This window comes from Hevea brasiliensis, chromosome 10 (assembly GCF_030052815.1).
Source record: "Hevea brasiliensis isolate MT/VB/25A 57/8 chromosome 10, ASM3005281v1, whole genome shotgun sequence".
Classification (NCBI taxonomy): domain Eukaryota; kingdom Viridiplantae; phylum Streptophyta; class Magnoliopsida; order Malpighiales; family Euphorbiaceae; genus Hevea; species Hevea brasiliensis.
This window is the reverse complement of record NC_079502.1, coordinates 3,069,720-3,091,299: the sequence shown is the minus strand read 5'-3', so window position 1 is coordinate 3,091,299 and position 21,580 is coordinate 3,069,720. Positions and strand designations below refer to the sequence as shown.

The following is a 21,580-nucleotide window of genomic DNA, read 5'->3' as shown; positions in this document are numbered from 1 at the left end:
ATATATTTAGTCAATTTTACAATTTTCACATTTCTTAGTTTAATTTTTGGAATTTATTTGTTTTGTAGGTTAAATTTGGAGAAATTTGATGTATTTTGATCAGAGTAGCCATTTGGAGGAGATTAAAGTCGAATTGCAAAAATTTTTGAAGTTGAGTAAAAAATGGCCGAGAGCGACACAACCTGCAGCACAACCGATTTAGCTTATGTCGCAGGTTGTGTCGAATCGTCAGATATTCAGGCAGATTGTTGCACAACCTGCAGCACAACCGAATTAGCTTATGTCGCAGGTTGTGTCGATCGTCAGATATTCAAGCCGAGAGCTACACAACCCGCGACACAACCGATCCAGCTTATGTCGTTTTTACTGGAAATGGCTGACGTGGCATTCTCGTTACTCTGACTTTTTACCTCTCTTTCTCTGGAACCTTCCCCTTTTTTACCCATTCTAGGGCAGACCCCTAACCCATATAAAGCCTCCTTTATCATTTTCTTTCCATAAGGAGGAAGGGAGGCATTTTTGGCAAGAAAGAAAGAGAGAAAGAGGGAAGGACGGGAAGCAATTTTCCAGCAGCTACAGAACTCGTTTTCTGCACTCTCCAGCAGTAGATTCAGCAGCATATTTCTGGGTTTTTCTATTCCTTAACTTAGATTTCCATTATTTCTTCATTTATACACTTGGGTTTGTCTTGAAACTATGATTAGTGAGTAGTTGTTTGAGATTCTAGAGATGGGTTTGTAAATATTGTTTTGTATTGTGGTTTTGAACTGATTTAGCCATTTAAATGAAGATTGTTACATTTTGATTTATTGCTTGTGAGCTTGTTGCCTTGCTTGATAAATGGGCCCTCATTAAATTAAGCTTTAATCCTTAATAGATGGACTGAAAAGTGAATATTTGGGATAGATAATCTTGCAATAAACTTAATTTTCTTGGTGTTAGAGATAAGCTAAGAGAATTAAGGGGACTTTCCAAAATCAATTAGAGCATTAATTGGGTTTTTGTTAGGTTTGAAATACCGTGAAAACAGGGTTTGATTTAATGAAAACCAACTTTGAGATGCTTGAAAAAGGTTTCAAAAATTTAAGAATTGATTTCCCTCAAAATTGCAATTCACATGTGTTTGGCTAAATTAGGGATAAACCACATGCAAACAATATTGAAAAATCCAATCTCTAGAATCACTTTAATTTTCATTGAATTTAGATTTAACTCCTCCAAATTTCATAAATAGAAATTTCAAATTAAATTTTGGTAATCTAGTTTAATTAATTTAGTTAATTATTTGATTTAGTTTAAATTTCTCAAATACCAATCTTAAATTTTAAATTTCATTTTATATCTTTAAATTTTGCCATTCTAATTAGCTTATCCTTTTATTTCCAATTTAAGCACAATTCCCTGTGGGATCGATATCATTTTTTAAAACTATACTACTGTGACCCGTGCACTTGCGGACATACAATAGTACCAAGATCTCTTATTGAGTTATAACCTGCTTCTCTCCCTCGCAGGTCATCTATTTATGTTTATGATATTTTGTATAATTTTGCTAACTTCTAGAATTTCGCATGTATTAGAAATACTTACTTGATTTGGGTCCGTATTATAATTGCCATGTTGGACCTGTAAACGTGTTAAATGCATGTTTGATTGGACTGGATGAGAGAGCTAAACTCCCATTTGATTCTATAATATTATGAATATGTGGAGGGTGAACTGAGCTCCCAAATGATTATATATTGTGTTTACAGGTCGGAAGAGTCAAAAACTCTCCGTTGTATAGTCCACATTATGACCGGACTTTATCCGGTTGAATTCTTGAATTGAGCCTAAAATGGGCTTTAAGATTGGATTGAGGAATAGTTAGGCTTACTACGGACCTCGGGGGCTTTAGGCTGACCTAGGTACTAGTGCCGATCCGGCCCATAAGTTGGGTCGTGACAATATTCATATATAAAATGTCTAGATTTGAGATATATACCTTTAAATAAGTTTTAATATGTTAGGATAATCTATTTGAAATCTTTTGTTATCCTCATTATCTTCATTCTAATGTTTCTATAATATTTTCTTACACCTCTATGTGTGATTGTTCAACCAAAAATTATAAAGCATATATATAAGGCTATAATAAATTTTCTAGGTTTTAAAATTTATATATACAAAATAATACTATTGACCTTGGCTTGTTTACAACCACCCAAATTTTTAGTGATAATAGTATGAATCTTTTAAAGAACAATTTATGGACTTAATTTTTCGTTTTTTACTTATTGTTTGTTCACATTCATTGATTGACTGAACTAATAAGAATATTTTTTATCTATAAATTTAATTTAATTATATTTAAATAATCTTTAAAATTATAATTAATAAAATATAATAAAAAAATAATGTAGAGAATTTTGAATCAAAACCTCAAAATTTAACATTTCTTTAAAAATATCTAATGAAACTGCCGAGGAAATTTCATCAAAAAAATTTACATTTTGTGTCAATAACTTCAAAGTTTACTATGGCTTTTCTTTACCATTAAAATCTAATATTGACTTTCAACTATCGTTTTTATGCCTTAATAAACTGAAAAAATAAGAAGCTTTGATAGACATGCAATTTAATCTTCAATTATTCTTCTATATTTATATAATTATAGATAAACATGAATGATAGAAATAATTTAATTAGTTTAATTTATGACGTTCATAATCTCTCATAGAAAAATAGTATTTTCAAAAAAAAAAAAAACTGAGTATCATCACTCAATCAAACCTATAGGCCCTCAAAATGCTATAATTTAGGTATAGATATTGGCCTTTGTGTTCTTATGCTTCACATCATTCACCTCACACTCATTGCTTTCTTCGTGTGAAGATATCTGTAACCTTTTTTTTTTTTCATTAATCAATAATGGATCTTCTTTTTTTCATTAATCAATAATGAATTTATTTTAAATTCGTAAATTCAAAAAAATTTTACATACAAAATTTTTAAATTCTTTTTTTTTTTTTAAAAGGAAAAATTGAAGTATGAACAGTAATCTCCACAGAAATCTCTAAATTCATTTAAAAAAAATAAGAAGAAAAATTGAAGTATGAACAGTCGTGCTCTCCCAGCTCCAATCTCTCTTGTAGTTATCATCAGAGAAAGATATTTACTCCCTGCAATAATTGCAGTGTAGGACAATGGAGGGCAATAATTCAAGTTCATACGTCATCTGACGTTATTATACCTATTTTCAATTAGTTTTAATTATTATGTTTTAATTTTTTTTATTTAATATTAATTGTTTAAAGAGTAGACATTATAATTATACACGTTAAATTTTAAATTATAATTATATTAGCTATATATATTTTATAAAAATAAATAAAAGTAAATTAAATTTATTTTATTTTTTTTAATTTCAATCAAACTAATAAATTTGTTTTTGGTCTGTAATACGGCACGTGCAGTAAAAATAAATTTCTTTTTATGTGATTTGATGATACATTCACCCGTGATTAAATTTTGATACGACAGGAGAGGAGTTTTCCAACTGATAAATCCTTCAGTGTTATGCTATTTGCACATGATGTTATAGCTATAATAAAAGTTTAATTATTTTATATAATAAAATTATAAAGATTAAAATATGATGTAATATAAAATTTAAATATTAAATATTAATTTTTTAAAATTTAATATCTAAAATATAAAAAAAATAAAATTTAAAGACTACATTATAAATTTTTCTTCAAAAAATGTTGATAATATATATATACTCACCCTTCACGGGATCTATTTAATAAAGAAAGTCTAATTATGAAACTTTTTTTATCCTCATTTTAATATTTTTATAATATTTTCTTACGCATCAATATGCATGAAAGCAACTTGAATAATTCAGCGGAGTCCATTGCTAAGAAGTTGTAAGGAATTTTTTCTATAGGAAGATCAAATAAAGCTATTGACCTTGACTTAGTTACAACCACCTAAATTTTTGGTGATAATAGAATGAATCTATTATAAAACAATTTATGGACTTAATTTTTCTTTTGTTTGTTCGCATTCATTCATTGATTGAACTAATAAGAAGATTTTTTTTATCAATAAATTTTAATTTAATGCTTTTTTTAAATAATAATTTCATTTGATGTAAATTATTTATATATATAATTTAATGCTTTTTTCCCTCGCAAATAAAAATCAGAATTTGAAATCATAAGTCTTCCGTGTTAAACTATTTTTACACGATGTTATAGCTAGAAATTTAAAGAAAGTAATAATTTTAATTTTCTTCAATATATTCCTTAATGAAATTGAATGAGCATTTCCTGCCAAACAGATAACTCCATCTGACCCCACACGGTTTTCCTGTAAATTAAGAACTCCATAACAATGGCATCCTGATAAGAAAGCCTTGTTATAAACCCACATGGCCTGTAATATTGCATCCTGAGAGAGCCTTGTTGTAAAATATTTCCATAATTCTTTTCTTCTCTTCGAAACTTGAACGATTCCTAATTTTGCCTTAGCTTTACTTTCCGCTCACTTGAAAAGCAATGGCAGATGCAATTCTCTTGAAAACTGCAGGGGAAATCATTTCAAAGCTGGCTTCTCTAGCCCTTGAAGAGATTGATCTGTGGTGGGATGTCGAAGAGGAGCTTGAGAAACTCAAGAGCACAGTTTCAACGATCCAAGCTGTGCTTCTTGATGCAGAAGAGCAGTATTCACAGAGTCATCAAGTCAAAGTTTGGGTTGATTCTCTAAAAGAAGCATTTTACGATGCTGATGACTTGTTAGATGAGTTCTCCACAGATATTTTACTGAAGCAGATGGTGACTGGCAATAAAATGGTGAAGGAGGTACGCCTCTTCTTTTCAAGCTTAAACCCATTTCTTTATGGTTTTAAAATGGCTCGTAAGATTGAAAAAGTTACAAGTAAATTAGATGTGAGTGCTGCAAATAAGAAATTTCACTTAGATAAGCTCCCTGAGAAGACATTTCCTATGACTGGGGAAAGAGAGAAAACTCACTCTTCTTTACCTGAAAGAGTCTTTGGTAGAGAAGATGATAAGAAGAAAATTGTTGATTTTCTTCTGTCTTCTTCTTATGGGGAGAACGTGTCCATCATTTCCATTGTTGGTATTGGAGGCTTGGGAAAGACAACACTTGCTCAACTTGCATATAATGATGAGGTGGTGAAATCAAATTTTGAGCTCAGAGTGTGGGTGTGCATTTCTGATCATTTTGATGTTAAAATAATTGTTGAAAATATTTTGGAATCTCTTGATGGTAAGAAACCTAAAAAGCTTGAGATGAATTCCTTGAAAGATCATCTTCATGAGAAAATTAATGGAAAAAAATATTTACTTGTTTTTGATGATTTATGGAATGAGAATTCAGAAAAATGGTTTGTCCTGAAAGATTTGTTAATTGAAGGTGCAAGTGGAAGCAAAATTATAGTGACCACACGTCTCAGAAATGTTGCAGAAATGATCAGCCCAGAAAAAATACATGACTTACGATGCCTACTTGTTGAAGATTCGTGGTCTTTACTTGCAAATACGGCCTTTAAACGAGGACAAGTGATCAGCCCAGAAAAGAAATTGTGGCAAAATGTGTTGGAGTCCCGTTGGCCATAAGAGTAACAGGTCGTTTATTGTATTTTAAAAATACAATACAAGAGTGGAAACTGTTCAAAGAAAAAGAGCTTAGTTTGCATGAAAACGGAAATATTATTATGCAAACTCTCATGTTGAGTTATACTCATCTCCCTTCTCATTTAAAGTGTTGTTTTGCTTATTGCAGATTATTTCCAAAAGGTTTTAAAATTGACATTGCATGTTTGGTGAATTTGTGGATGGCACAAGGATTTATTAAACGTTCAAATACAAAACAAAGTTCTGTTGATATGGGCATAGAATATTTTAAGGATCTTTTATGGAGGTCTTTCTTTCAAGAAGTAGAAGAAGATACATTAGGTAATTTATCATATTGTAAAATGCATGATTTGATGTGTGACCTTGCTGTGCAAGTTGCTGGAGAGGAAAGCATTCTATTAAATTCAGATGCAGAGTGTGTTCAAAAAGGAACTCGACATTTGTCACTTGATTTTAAGGTTGATTCATGGAATAAAGTTGCAAGTTGTTTACCTAGTATGACAAAGGTGCGAACGATTACATCATTCAATTGGTCTACAAGGCATGATATTAAAGAAGAAGAATGCCACAAAATTCTTTCCAAATTAAGCCGTGTAAGGGCGTTAAATTTGGGTGGTTTGGAAATTGAGAAACTGCCACGTTCCATTGGCAAATTGAAGCACATAAGATTTCTTTGTCTTTCTGAAAATAAAGGCCTTGAGATCCTTCCTGATTCCATACTTGAACTTCAAAACTTGCAAATTCTGTACCTAAATGGCTGTGAAAGACTTAGGCAGTTGCCTAGACACATTAAAAAGTTGGTGAATCTCCAGAAAATTTACCTTACGGGATGTGTTAGTCTGACTCATATGCCACCTCGGATTGGTCAACTGACTTCCCTTGAGAATTTATCGGTATTCATGGTAGCCAAAGATGGCAGTGTCTCCAAACATAGCGGTGGCCTCTGTGAATTACATGACTTGAACAATCTGAGAGATGTGCTTCGAATCATGAATCTACGGTACGTGAAAAATCCAGCATCTGAATTTGAGGCAGCCAATTTGAAAGAGAAGCAACACCTTCAAACCTTGAGATTATCATGGAAATTGGGCAATCCCTATGATAATAATAGTGATAGTGGTTCAAATGATGTGGAAAATGAAGAAGAAATATCATTAGAAGAGCTGCGGCCACACCTTAATCTTAAATGGTTGATTGTGCTTGGGTGCCGAAGACTCTTGTTTCCAAGCTGGATTTCTACCCTCTCTAATTTGGTGGAACTTCGAATTGATAACTGCAAAAAATGCCACCATTTTCCACCGTTGGATCAGTTCCCTTCACTTAAAAGTTTGGCCATTGAGAATTTCAATGATCTGGAGTACATAGAGAGTGAGATTAATTGCAACAACTCATCATTCTTCCCTTCCTTAAGGAAACTATGGCTCTCAAATTGCCCAAATCTGAAGGGATGGAGAAGGGATACATCCACGCCTCAGCTGCTACAATTTCACTGTCTTTTTTATTTGGAAATCATGTCTTGCCCTTGCCTCACTTCAATGCCTCTCATTCCATCTGTACAAAAATTGGTATTGGAAAATGCCAGCAAGAAGTCATTGGAGGACATACTGAAGATGAAGATTTCTGTGTCACAATCTACCTCTTCTTCGATTTCCCCTTCTCAATTGAAAATTCTTACTATAGGGAAAATTGAGGATCTAGAAGTTCTGCCGAAGGAGTTGTGGCATCTACCTTCCCTTGAGATTCTTGTCATCGAGGCTTGTGAGGAGCTTGATTTATCTGATGATATGCAGTGGCAGTACCTTAGAAGCCTCCAACAGCTTCAATTCAGAAATATGAACAAACTGGCTTCCCTCCCAAAGGGACTTCAAAATGTTCCGACTCTGCGGGATCTCCTAATCGAAAGTTGTCCTAATTTGACGTCTTTACCAAAATGGATGGAAAGCCTCACCAAATTACAATATTTATGGATTAAAGAATGTCCTCAACTATCAGAAAGATGCAAAAACAACATGGGTGCTGATTGGCCTAAGATTGCTCGCATCCGAAATATTAGCATTGATGGAAGATGGATTCAAGAGGATGGCTGCTACAAACTATGATCAGAAGAATCAGACTTCTCTTGTAGTATGTTCATATCCCCTTCAATAAACATTATTTTCATGTGTTTTTATATTATGGGTAAATTATAAAATCTAGCATTTTTAAGTAGGGTTTTGAAGTTAATTTTTTGACAAAAAAATGCTTCAAATTGACGCTTATGCGCTGTTAGCAAACAGGGGAAATTAGCCGTAGGTCATTCAAAAAATTTAGGAGAAATACAATTTAATCCTTGATACTTAGTAAAATTTAGAAATTGGTCCTTGTATTTCAAACATTCACCTATTTAGTCTTTGATACTTTAATAAACTTATATATTACTCCCTCTGTTTAATTTTCTATCTAATTTACTATTAATTATGTCAAAAATAATCAAAACGCTCTTAACTTTATTTTCAATATGAAACAATTGAGTCATTGAAGTTTTATTTTATTAACAAAATAGTCCCTTATATTTAATTTAATATTTTATTTACAATAAAATAATATTATAAATTTATAATGTAAATTTTATTATAAAATAGCCCCTTATGTTATAGTGTTTATTATTTTAATTATAAAATTATATGTTTAAATTAAAAGAAATTAATTGGAAAATTTTTTAGTATATAATATTGTTTTATAATTAACAAAAAAAGAATAAAAAAAAATTGAATATGGACTCTATTACGTCCATATATGTCTAAGTATGATTAATTAGTAAGTTTATTAAAATATCAACGAATAAACAGGTGATATTAAAAATACATCACTAATCTTTAGGTTTTATTAAATCTCAAGAACTTAATTATAATTTTTCATAACTTTTTAAAATTGTTTCTAGGTAATTTTCTCTATTTACTAAGCAACCTGACAAATGCGTGAAGCCATATGATAGTTTTGTTTGTAATTTTCCCATTTTTGCATTGATATTGCAGGCTGACTGATATCTTGCAATGTTCTTTCTTAACTCTCAAAGCAGTCGTTCATAGATGTTGAACAATTGGTGTGTAACCATGACAATATCTAGTAATTTCATCTCTTTTTAATTTCTGTTGCAAGAATTTATTTTGGCTCTTCATAATTTTTTCTCTCTCTTTGTCGTCTAGACAGGATGTACTGCTACTGCTTCTCTGAACTTCAGGATGGGGATTCACAGCATCATATATGAAATTGTGCTGAAGGCATTGTCATTGATATGCTTCATCAATAGTTTTTACTTCTCTTCACGTTTCTTTTGTAAGTTAAATCAACAGCATGCCTTAATTATTTGTTACATAATAGCTCGTCAGCAAGTATTCACTTCCGCAAGTTAAACTTAGTTATTTTTTTAATTTTGTTTTCTTGATTGTCTAGTTTTAACTGGAGTTGACACTATGAAGAAGTCCCATAATCCCTTGTAGTTTTAGCTTCTACACTTTGCAAGAGAATTGTTTTTCCATGCAGAAACTGACAGACTGGTAAGTGCTCAGTTAATAAAATGATGAGCCTCCCTATGTTCAATTTTTTTAGCTGAAGCATGATTTGTTGTTCTCAATATGAAATGCAGTGCCTGTCTCTAATGTAATCTTCTTGTTCATTGTGAATTTGATGCCTTCACCTCAGTGGATGTTCAAACTCACCTCAAAGCAGCTATTCATTAATGTTGATGTTGACAATTTGTGAGTTAATTATGACAATTTTGTGGGTTTTTTCCGAACATTTTCTTTTTTATGAACTCTTTCCCTGATATTTAATTTGGTTTTTCAGGAAAAATGACTATGTCGACTTTTTTCCAAAAAATGTAAAGAATTTGCCACAAATTGAAGCCTTATCTTTGTGAAAAGTGATATGGAAGGTACTCAATTCCAGAAGCTTGATCTGTTCAAAGGTTCTCTGATTCTTCACAACGTTTATATTTTTATCTTTTATTAAATTTTCCTTCTCTTCAAAATTCATCAATTTATGTAATTGTGGACTTGGTTGTACTTTTTATCTTGTGTTGATTTGACAACATTAGATGAGCAGAATGAAATCCAGAACTGTTCACCGGTTGACTAATATGATTTTCCAATCCAGTAATTTTGTTTTCTTGGTTCTGTAGTTTTAACTGGAATTACCACAATGAAGAAGTCCATACTAGAATTTTAGCTTGCTACAAGTTGCAAGAGAATTGATTTTCTATGCGGAAACTGACAAGCTAGTAAGTGCCTGAGCTGATAAAATGATCAACCTCCTTATATTTGAATTTTTTGGCTAAAGCATGATTCTCATTATTGTTCTCAAAAACGTAAAGCAGTGCCTACCTCCAGCCTGAGCTGATGGTTTTATGGAAACAGTTAAGACTCAGGTGAAGTTTTGGGTTTCAATGCTTTGAGACCTTCATATCATGGCTGTTGTTGTCTGAAATCAGTGAACAGTTGTAGATATTCCTGTTGTTGCGTTGTGTTGAAATCATTTATGTGATTGCAGAATTGTTAGGAACTTTTGTCACCATATGCATTTTCTGAGTGAGATCTGGAGTGTTTAAGGACTTAAAGTTGGTGAACATTAAATCTAATAAAAATAAGATTTTATGTAGGTATTCCATTTTTCTTGTCTTGTCATATTTAACTTTCCTTTGTGAATTTATAATGTTGTGCAATATTAATTCAAACATGGTTTGCGATCAATGCAGCTAATGGAGCGTATTTTTTTTTTATGATAATTTATAATCAAGTCTCTGAAGTACGATAAGATAAAATCTATATACTAATCACTGGTTTGTTTTCAAGAACAATATTTTTTAATTTAAATTTCATTAGCAATCAAAATTACTTCGTGTTGTTAACTGTTTTTTTAATTTAAAACAATTTAATTTCCACAATTTTATTTTATAAAATAAATATATTACGTATAAATTTTACATTTAAGTAGTTATTTGTTTTATATTTAAATAATTATGTTAAATTATTTTATATATTCATTTAAATATGAAATAAATAATTATTTAATTATAAAACTTTAATGTAAGGATTATTTTATTAATAAAATATTGCAAACTAAATTATCACTAGTAAACAGAATTAATAGTCAATTTAGATGATAGAGATTAATTTATTAATAGAATTTAATTTTAAAAACTAAATTATCACTAAAAACATACTGACATGGGATATCTCAAACGGACTTCTTGTCTCCTATACATAATGGCATAGATGTGCCAAAACTTTATTTTGCTCATCAATTTGAATCCAACTTGTTCAACCTAAAATTAATGATTTGTAATTCGTTTTAATCCATAAAAAATTTAAAATGATTTGAATTTAAATGGACCATCCAAAACTTTGAGTTGATTCACAAATTAAATTAATGAAAAATTATTATTTTTTGATAAATTTAATATTCTAAGTTAAAATGAATATGTATATATACTATAAATTAATTTAAAATTAATCTTTTTTGTATAAAAACTCGATAAATTTATCCGAATCAAAATATAATTCAACATGATCCGATTCTAGATTTACATATAAAAGACAAAATTCGAATGACATGTAACTCAAAATAACACGGATTCAAATAATTTAAGCCTAAAATCATCCTACAGTGAATTAGCATTCATCAGTGAAGCTCAAGCCCCTCAATTTAACTCCCTTTTTCACCATAAAGTTGAGTAATCTTAAAAAAGTAGATAGGAATATTTGAGTTTTGAGATCTTCCACTCTCTTCAAGTGGAGAAAGATCAAGGAGACTACCTTTGATTGATTAGGTAGAATTTTTTTTCTTGCTAGACAGTCATCCTAAATAAATGTCAATGATAAGAGTGTGAGATTTAATTAGTGAGAGATTAGTTAGCAAGTAATAAGAAATTAATTTAATATTATATGCATGCCAAAAAGAAGAATAGAACTTGAGTATATAGAGTGCATGAAGTAAACTAAGAACATGAAAATTTGGCACAAAATTATTAAAATAAATTAGTAGTTAACCGTCCTTATTAGATTGTTGGGATTGCATAGCTTATAACAGGGAAAATTAAAAAAAAAATTAAAAAGTGAATATAAATAAATGAATTGTAATATTGACTTGACTAATTATTTTGATATATAAAGTAATCTATTTATTTATACAAGTCTAAATTAAATTGAATTAATAGCTCCCCTACTTTTCCCTGATCTATCTTGCCATTTAACAAAACTACTACTTATAAAAAATTGAGTTGATAGAGTAGGTAATAATGTTAAGCTATTGTTTGACTTCATATTTTTTTTGAAATTATAATATATTAATAAATCAAGAAAAACTTAATATAGAATGTCCAAATTAGTCCAGTCAATAGATCCACCTTATATACTAATTTAGAACTCAAAATGTTAGGTAAAAAAAACCTGGTAAAAGAACATTATTTGTTGTGAAAATCAGACCCATACAAAATGAATAACATAAAATTTAATGTGGTTCGATATAAGCCTATTCCACCAACAAATTTACAATCAAAGAAAAAATAATTACACACTCTAATTATTTTTTCACTATCAAAATCACTTAAATAAAACTTATAGAATTCAATACACTTCTTCACTTTGTGAGTTCTCTGCAATGCATTCCATATAATGACCAATCAACTGCATATATATATAGACCACTAAAACCTAGTCCATTTAGAACTCTAATCCACTAAAACCTAGTCCATTTAGGACTTTAATTATTAAACTTCATAGTTTAAATTATACTAAACTTTCTAAACTAATTATACTTCCTAATTCTAATTGGACTTGGGCTCTAACAATCTCCACCTCCAAGTCAAATGGAATTAGTTTTCACAACTTTTGCAAAATATAATTTTCTTTTAGGTTCTTCCTTGCACTCTTAATTGTTGATATTACCTCTCACTTCCACTTTCATTCTTCTAACTATTGTGATTCCTTCTAATTTTTAGAGATTTTTTGTACTAATCTTCTTACTCTTCATGATCATAAGAGTAGTTCGACTAACTTTCATGACTCCACCATAAATCGAACACCCATAACCCAAAAAATCTAACTTATCCAAGGAAATTATGTTCCTTTCAAATTTAGGAATGTATCTCACTTCATCAAACACTTTTACACGATTACCATGTAGTTTGATCTTCACTCTTCCAACACCTTCAACTCCCATCTTGTTTCCATTGACTAGCTTCACTTTTTCTTCTTCCTTCTCTTCAATCTCATCAAACCACTCTTTCTTTGAGTAAATATGGAATGGGCAAGTAGAATCTATTAAACACTCATCTTGTAATGGATATTTTACCTTTTTCTTATCATCATACACGTTTAAACATTTACCATCAACACCATCATCTATTGCAATTCCAACAGTTCCTTTTTTTTTTCTTTTTCATGACTCTTTTTGAATTGTTTAAACTCTACAAGGTCTTCCTTCATCTTCATACAATGGTATTGAACGTGACCCTTCTCATGATAATAGTAGTGTTCTCTATTTTCATGGTCTATTCGTGGCATCGAGCTCAATCTATTATTCCTTCTCCAATTGTTTCCACATGGATTGCTTCTACCATGACTAGAACCAGCAACAAAAGCTCCACCTTCATTGCTACTACCTGTTTTCTTAAACTTCTCATCATCTAAGATAACTGTGATAATCTCCTCCACCTTTAAAGTCTCCTTCCCAACTGTTAGGGTTGTCACCAAGTTTTTATAGGATTGTGAGAGAGAGATTAAAAACAAGAGAGCTTTATCTTCTTTATCAACCTTTGCACCGACACTAGTCAATTGGGTAATTAATTTATTAAAAATATTAAGGTAATCTCTCACATTGGTACCTTCATCCATTCTAAGTTGGTACAACTTCTTCTTCAAGTACAAGTGATTTGTGAGTGACTTTGACATGTATAGGCTCTCTAATTTCTTCCACAAAATAACTGGTGAAGTCTCCTCCAAAACATCTGGGGCTAACGTCAATCTAATCATACTCATAGCCCTTTGTTGAAGCTCCTCCCAATCATCATCTTTCATGGTCGCCAATTGCTTCTCGTTCAATACTTAATTAATCCTTATTGTATAAGGACATCCTTCATGGTATTTTGCTATAAATTGAAATTATTTTTTCCATTGAATGACTCCACCTTAAATTTTGTGCTTGTCATATTTGACATCTCAAACCACAGTTTTGATACTGAAGCCCACCACTGATCTTCTTGGGGGTGCGAGGGCAATGCCCCTGTAGTATGGACCAGTATAAATATTGTAATATTCTACCATTTACGGTAGAGTTGTGAGATATTCGGGAAACACACTGGAGTTAGGGTTTGAGAGTTCTGATTGATTGTATCTTGCTCTTTTTCATCATAGTGGATCTCTTTTCTCTTGTCTTGCACGTGGACGTAGACCTTACGGTTGAACCATGTTAAATCCTATGTTATTATTCTTCTTTTTTTAATATTGTGTGATTGTGCGATTTTTGTGTGTACCTTAGATTGGCACTCTTGTTATAACATCCTCTATCCAACAGCTAGTGAACTCAAATTCAACAATCTTGAAAAATACAATGAGCTCAAGCAATCTCTATGTCAGATCTTAACCTATTACTACCCATTAGCAGGACAAATTAAAGACAATCGTTTCATGGACTGCAACGATGAGGGTATCCTTTATTTGCAGGCACAAGTGTCCTCTAAACTTTCTGATGCAGTTGATAATCCAGAGCCCACTGAATTCAAGAAGTCGCTTCCATTTGAACTAGATCAAGCTCAAGAGTTGCCATTAGGTATCCAATTCAACATCTTTAAGTGCGGTGGAATTTGTCTGGGTTTGTGCCTCTCACACAAGATTGCAGATGCATTATCAACCTTAACATTTGTCAAAACTTGGGCTGCAATTGCTCGTGGAGAAGCTGATATAGCGTGCCCTGAATTTGTTTCAGTCACCCTTTTCCCTCCCAAGAATATATCAGGCTTTAATCCAACTACTGGTATCAATAAAAATGTTGTGACAAAGAGGCTTTTGTTCAGGTCCTCCTAAATAGAGTCTCTGAGAGCAAGATATGCTACAGGTACTAGCTTGGAGAATCAGCGACCGCCCTCATGTATTGAAGCTTTATCAGTTTTTGTTGACACCATATTTTGGCCGATCACCGAAGTCAATGGGCTTTGAAAATGGACCCCCAACAGACATTCTTTGGTCACAAGTGATCTAGTCGATTGCTTTCTGATCTCTTGTCAAAGGAGATCAAACCAATATCAGGTCTCCATGCCATCCAATCTCATTTCCGATCTCTCGTCAAAGGATATCAAACCAATATCAGGTCTCCATGCCATCCAGTCTTTTTTTCGATCTCTCCTTTACTAATATTGTGGAAAATCGTTTAATAAAGTTAAGGTTTCAGTCTGACTTAATAGTGATTCCGATCTTAAGAATTCAAATCAAGTTTCCAATTTTAATAATCTAAAGTTCTACCCGGTGTTTGGTCTCGGCTTAGGCCGATCTCATGGTTACAATGTTTTTTCGACCTCTTATACTTAGATTAATAATCGCTTTTAAGTTTGATGTTCTAACATGTTCAAACAATCAAGCACTCATACAATTTGGATACTTTCCGATCTCATCAAGGAATTGAACAAAAGGTATTTCATTTCATCTCAAAATAAAAGTATAAGTCATTCGGCTGGAGGGTCACCCCCAGCCTGTTCAACATTAACATTTCGCTCATTCTCTCTCTCTCTCTCTCTCTCTCGGTTTCCTCCTCGCTCCCCTCTTCGTCTCTAGGAACAAGATCCACCGTCCAAAAGAAGTCTTCCCCAGGATAACGCCTCTCGAGCTCGGCCAGAAGATCGCTGTGTGCATTCACATAAGCACCAGCTTCCCTCATCACAGCCTCTTCTTCCTTCGCTTTAAGCTCCTCAGTAAGGCAAGCGACTCGGTAGTTCGGAGTGACCGAGCTTCCCCAAGTTCACGAGCCTGTTCGGCCAGCTTATCCTCATAGGATTTCATCCGACCTTTGATTTCAGCAATATAGTCTTGGGCGGATGAAAGTTGGACTCGGGCGGAAGCTGCATCCTAGACCGCTTTCAAAATCTCCTGCCTCAGAAGATGAGCCTTTTCCCTGATTATGTGCTGATTCACCAAGCTCTCTACGCTCAAACTCATCTCTGAGCCAGGAGATCGTCAATGCTATCCGGGGTCATCCTGTTCCGGTCCTCCTGGAGGCATATGGTAGCACCCAAAACTTTGGCCAAGCCTGGATTCTCCCGAACAGATCGGTTCTTCTCCAGAGAATGAATGAGGACTTGGGCACCACGAGAAAGGGTTCTCACAGTAGGTTGGGAAGATCCCCCTTCCGCACTTGAAGGAACAGGTGGAGGTGGTGGCTCTTCTTGTCGAGGGGGAGAAGGAGCTACCTATACTTCTAGGACCGATTGTCCAAAAGGTCGGGACGAGTCTCCCAGCACTTCTCCCGAATCTCGCCTTGGCGTCTGTGATTCCGCGGCAATCTTCATTTCTTGTACCTTCCGGGAGACTTCTCTTTTCCGCTTGCGGCTCTCCTTTGCGCCTTCGCCTCCAGCCATTTCTGCACAAAAAAACAAATAGTGAGATTACCTAAATCAGGAGACTAAAGATTTAGGTTATACCGGTCCCGAGTCCGAGGTCAGCGAGCTGCAGTTCATAGTCTTCATTGGCGATCATCCACATTAGCCACTATCTCAGTTCAGCCATAACAGTGTATAAGCACGAATACTCATGAGTGGCCGCCTGATCCGTCAATTCCATTATCATGGCACCCTCGTCCCTACTTAGGGCGATCTTCTTTGGAATTGATGGGCCCAGATATTGCCAGCTATGTGAGAAACCTTCAAAACCATTCGGAATCTTGCTCCTCAACATAAAGAAGCGATTCTTCCAATTCTTCAGTGAAGAGGGGAGATCGGTAAAAAGCCCACTGTGCGGTTTGGCTTAGAAGAACCAATACTCATCGTCCACGAGATATGGATGGAACTCTGACCCTCTACGCCGCTCATTTTCAAAGAAATAAAAGAAGTTTAACTAAGAGAAGGATTAAAACCCTTACCAGAATGTGATCGGTGCCGAAAAAACTTGAAGAAAAGAGAGAAAATTGAAGTTGCTAGTAGAGTGCTGAAAGTGACATAGAGGAGCAACTGATGGACCCTCCCCCTATTTATACCCGTTTGAGCATTCAATGCTTACAGAGTCCCAAGCAATGCATCGGTTAGCGGAATCCGCCCGCTTTCCTGACACGTCGCGGGAAGGTTCCAGAAACACAATGAATAAAATAAAATGATATCGGTTAGCTAAGGCTGTTGGATTAGGGCAAATGTTCAGAGTCACAGATCAGCTAAGGACGATTTAGTTAGGGACCAGATCGGATATGCACATCAGAGATCGAAAAATTAACCAATGCAATAATTAAATAATGACTTTCAAATAAAATTTTATTTCATTTCCAAAAGGTCAGATTACATCATTTGGGCGATCCCAAGAGATCGGATTACACCATTGAGAGAACCTTCAAAGATCAAATTTCATCGTTTAAGCGATCTCAAATCGGGAAGCGATGAGGGACCCAATGTGAGAGAGATCAGAAAAGAGTCATAACAGAGAGATCGAAAGGAACAGAGATCGGAAAGCAACAAGAGGACAAAAAGACTTCCAATAGCTTTCTTCATAATCAGAGCTGAGGTTGTTAAAGCATTGCAGGCGTGATCAAATCTTCACCGCACGCCTTATTTGCAGAATCGCCCACATTGCTGGCAGACGCCAAGACAGTTATGGCAGTCCTGTACATCTCAATCTCTACCGTTGATCTTACTTGTAAGGACAAACTCGGAGCCCTTGGATTAAAAAGTAGAGGACAGAACCGACGCCTTTTATTCCCGGCCTTCGAATCTGTCTAGAAAGGAATGCTCCTGAGCCATTGGATTAAAAAAAAAAAGAAAGGACAGATATTTTGAATAGAATATCAGCCGTCCATTCTCATTCTCTTCAATTCTCAGGCATCGGATTATATCCTTTTAAATCCAAACCTTCTATCTCCCCAGAAGAGATCCTGACCCTTCATTAGGAACACCCGTTCCCTAAAAATACCTGCATGCAATACTGTAGAGGAGAGGACACAAAAAAAGGTGGTGGTGATTATAGTGTAAATGCTCTGAAATTTAATTCAGTCTTGCTGCTTTGCCATTCTAAGCTTGCATAAAAATTGAGAAACTTCAGAAACTAGTTTTCTTGAGTGTCTCCATTGATAAAGTTTTCGAACCCTGAAATCCTTCATTTTCAGTTTGTTCATCACTCTGCCATACCATTTCCGTTCACTTTCGTCTTCATCACCCCATCATCTACATATTATTCTCTCAGCTTGATCTCATTCTGACCCGGTTTCTGTCTCTTCGGCTCAACTGCATTTTAACCTGGTTTTTGCAATCTCGAAGTAAGCATTGGTCCTTGTATCACCAGCTTTCAACTCTACAATATTTGTGATCTCTGGAGTCAGTTTGATAGCCTTGACCTCACACAGGTAAGTGCCTAGACTGTCATTTTGCCGAACGCTTGCGTTTTACTTTCTCTGTTTTTATTCTCGAAATTTTCATTAAATCCCGTTATACTAAAGATCCCATGTAGATCCTTCAAGCCGATAGTTATTCTTTTAAGTTTACTTTTTCCATTCATCGGTTCACGTTATTTATTTGTTCTTAGTTTTTATTTCCTTTGAATATAGGTGTTTCGGTTGCGGGTAACTTGTAGGTAATTTAGTAAAATATTGGTAGCAATATTCTAACGTGACAGTTTCTTTTGAATAAGTAAAAATAATCAAAGAATGAATGGGGAATCAAGAGAAAAGTCATGAGGTCGAGCTACTAAGCGAGTCTAGGAAATATCATAATAGAGCGAGAATCGAGATAAGACCCCAGACTAGTAACCGAGAGAGATCAGATGTAGCCAACCAAAGGGTTCGGACAAGGTAGTCATATACGAGATCGGTGAAAAGTTCGGTCTTATGTCACGAACACTTTAAGAGGTCGGGGGAGAGTTATTACCCGATCCTCATTCAAACAAAAACACGGAGATCAGAGGAGAGTTCTTATCTGAGATCCTTCATTAAAATCTTAAACCGAATACTTTAAGAGGTCGGGGGAGAGTTCTTACCTGATCCTCATTCAAATAAAAAACGCAGAGATCGGAGGAGAGTTCTTATCCGAGATCCTTCATCAAATTTTAAACCGAATACCCTAAGAGATCGGGGGAGAGTTCTTACCTAATTCTCGCTTAAATGAAGATAGGGAGATCGGAGGAGAGTTCTTATCCAAAATCTCCCGTTCAAAACTCTTAATAAAACATATCTAGAGATCGGGAGAAGTCCCTTGCCCGAGCTCTCTTAACAAAATTCAAACTAAATGACATGACCCCAATACACAAGACAACCTCACTCAAACACTTATTCACTAAAGGGCCATCTCAAGAACTTATGTTCCTGGGCAACCCAAAATAAGTGAAATATCAAACATTCCTTTATTTTGTACAAAGGATTAACATCATCACTATCCTAACCCCCCTAATTACCCTTTTAATTTATGAAAGAACATAAAATTAAATCTGTTTACCTTCATTGAGGGACGAGACAGGGTGCCTAACACCTTCCCCGCCCGTATGTGGACCCCGAACCTAGAATCTCTGTTTTCGAAGTGGTTTCTTTTAAATTTATTTTCACAAATGGTTTTCTTTAATTTCCCTCAAAATTAAAGTGGCGACTCCTCACTTTTCCCACTTCGGTGAAGAGCTTCATCCAGGCGACCGCAAAATACCTTACGACAGCTTGGCGACTCCACTGGGGAGGTTTTTTTAAATACCCTGGTTTTGAGGTCCAGGAACTGATTTAGTTTTATGCTCATATAAATTGAAATCATTATTAGAGGGGGGTTTAATTTGAAAAATTCAAAAATCTTGATATATTGATTTGTTATTATGCTTTCTAACCACTCTTGCTTATTTTGATTGTCTTATCTCTCACAGCAACTTTCATCAAAAAAAATGTAAAAAAAAAAAAAAAAAAAAAACTCCCCCATGAAGGGAAGAGATAAATGTGTCCCTTCACACACTGAGTACTTACACAATATCCTCACACACTTCAGCCCTATACCCGGGCTTTCTTACCCTTTAGGGAAGTAGGAGGGAGTCATGTAGCGGTACCCGTGGGTTTTACCCCGTTAGTATCTGTGAAGGCTTCTGTTCAGATTGAAACTCGTTCCATTTACTGCGATACCCGTGGAATTCTCCCGTTAGTATCATGGTGATGGAATGGGGCTCTACTGTTTACAGTAGAGGCATTTTGGGAACCTATGGCTTTTAGAATATTAGACCTTGAGCTAAACTATCACAGTAATGGGAAGCCGTAACAAACTACCTCATAAGATAGAACTATTCAATTAGATAGCACTTATCCGGTACTAGGATTCTCCCTATTTTAGGACAAAAGGGACATACTTGCTCTCACCCTACTCTGTTTGTGTTTTCTTATGTTTTTATTTTTTAGGGTAATCTTGGATCATACAGTTAGGAGGATCTACACATTTTCCTACTTTGATAAATGTGTAGGTATCACCCCGCCAACAGTATAATTCAAAATTATCTGAATTTATCCTGCTAACAAGTTTTCTCCACAGGCATCACTGAATTAGGGTCTGCAAAAGAATGAACATCAATTTTAACATGGCATCCTCGAGTCAGTCGGCAGAAGAAGTTCCTAGACCAGAACAGAATGCTAAACCGTAGTCCGGACTACCTCATAGTTCAGTGTCCCCGCAAAGTGATGTCACCAGGGCAGGTACTAGCCTGTTACCTCCATTAGACCTAAGCAAAGTCGAGGTCAGAATGATCGGTCTCGAGGGTCTATCTAGTAGTTGGAGGTCACTTCCCGATCATGTCAAGGCAAAGTTTGAGGAAAAATACGAAAGGATTGCGACCTTGATATGGGTCAAAGTTCAAGTTTCGGCGCTAAATGCCATGCTGTCAGTTTGGAACCCTAAGTATGGGGTGTTCTCCTTCAACGACATCGATATGACCCCTACTATGGAAGAATATTAGGCGTTGCTAGAGATTCCTTATGTGGCACAGAATCGGATATACCTACACCTCGAGCATAGGCAGACTTGGAAACGGTTTGCGCATATGTTAGAGATTCCCCTAGAAGAGGCAAAGTCGAGAGAAACTATCAAAGGGAACACACACGGATGGTATTGGACCTACCTTAAGAAACGGTTGGACCTGTACATCCAGGATGAATAATGGGAACGAGCTTCATTAGCACTAGCTTTGGGGATCTATGGCCTGATCTTATTCCCTGGGCCTTTGGGAATTATAACCTGCAGTGTCATGGAGATGTTTTGGACAGTAGAAAAGCAGAAGGTCAACCCAATACCAGCAATCCTTATAGAGACTCTATTGACTCTTACTTACTGTTGACAATAAGGCAGGGGATCTATTAAGTGCTATTCTCAATTGTTACACCTCTGGATCCTCAGTCACATGTGTCCTCTTGAGACAAAGGGGTTAACTTGGTATCCTGGCCAGCCACTTATTCAGAAAATGGCTAGATTAGCCATCAGTCCAAAGAATGAGCTGTAGTAGCAAGAGCAGATTCTGAACTTCAACAGTCACAACTATTGCTGGAGGAAATTGTGGACGTTAGGTCGGCCAATTTTGTTCAGTACAGGGAATAGTCATTCGGTGTCTTTGATCGGAGTGACCGGATACACAAATTACGCCCTGGCTTTGGTAATGAGGCAGTTCGGTTCAACCCAATCAGTGCTCAGTGTTGAGGAATACCATCAAGTTCATCTCTATCATGAACTCGGTAGCGAGAAAGAATTGAAAGTATTCCGCAAATCC

General features: G+C 34.7%; 1 pseudogene; it reads left to right on the top strand.

Annotated features, from left to right (window-relative positions):
• The first annotated feature begins 4,302 nt into the window (after positions 1-4,302).
• LOC131168896 (putative disease resistance protein RGA3) lies at positions 4,303-10,293 on the top strand (annotated as a pseudogene).
• The last annotated feature ends 11,287 nt before the right edge of the window (positions 10,294-21,580 follow it).